This window comes from Penaeus monodon, chromosome 30 (genome assembly GCF_015228065.2).
Source record: "Penaeus monodon isolate SGIC_2016 chromosome 30, NSTDA_Pmon_1, whole genome shotgun sequence".
Taxonomy (NCBI): Eukaryota; Metazoa; Arthropoda; class Malacostraca; order Decapoda; family Penaeidae; genus Penaeus; species Penaeus monodon.
In genome coordinates this window covers 14,428,999-14,429,993 of record NC_051415.1, presented here as the reverse complement: position 1 = coordinate 14,429,993, position 995 = coordinate 14,428,999, and the positions used below count along the sequence as shown (strand labels likewise).

General features: G+C 34.6%; 1 non-coding gene across 1 annotated transcript; it reads left to right on the top strand.

Annotated features, from left to right (window-relative positions):
* Nucleotides 1-873: 873 nt before the first annotated feature.
* Nucleotides 874-992, top strand: LOC119592784. The gene has a single exon (XR_005230470.1). It is a non-coding gene; the product is annotated as a 5S ribosomal RNA (ribosomal RNA).
* Nucleotides 993-995: the final 3 nt, after the last annotated feature.

Genomic DNA, 995 nt, shown 5'->3' with positions numbered 1-995 from the left:
CTATTCTGATCTAATTTGTCGAGAAATAGTAATGAAAGGGATTACCCCTTCAAGTACCTATAACTAATATCGTTGTATGTAGCTTGGAAGAAAGCTATTTTTTTTAATCTCATTATAAAAATCATGATCCTTATAATAGTGGTAACATTATTAATGATAATTTGAACAAAAAATAAACGCTAGTTGTGCTGATAATAATTATAATTGTAATCCTACCACTAAAGGTGATGATTGGTAAGTTAATAATCAGATAAAATTAATGATAGCAATCATGATAAGAAAGGACGTAATACTGATTGAAATCGTTGCCATCTTATGATCATAATCATTACAAGAAGCCAATTATGGATAGGGAGAAATAGTAGATAGTGACGTGGACATGTTTTCGAGCTTTCTGTCACTTGTGTTCATTTGTAGTTTCCTATTGTCCAGGTTTATGTTTTAAATGTTATCACATAAAATTTGTGTGTCTGCTTTATCTGGGGCGGAAACTCTCAAGATATGAATAATATATTTAACGTGTATAATAAAATAAGAGCATCTGGTGTTCCAAGGCAGTCACCCATCCAAGTATTGACCAGACCCAATTATTCTTAATTTCGCTGAATGGACGAGAAGCGGTGACTTTAACGTGGTACCCTGACCCTTACTTAACTATATCCTTTCATTGTAAAATATACATTTGTTGATGAACCATTTGTCTAGAATTCCTCTTATATGGGCGGGTAGTATACGTGTTTCTGTTCATACATGCGTCATAAGTAGAATGTAATGGTAATGAAGGGTGATTCAAAAACCAAATTTACATTCTATTTAAATGATGAAAGAATCGTGAGCACTGAGATAAAAGAGGTTAATGGTACACTTTAAATTGCCAACGATCATACCACTTTGAAAGCACCGCTTTTCGTCCGATCAGCGAAGTTAAGCAACGTAGGGTCTGGTCAGTACTTGGATGGGTGACCGCCTGGGAACACCAGATGCTGTTAGCATTT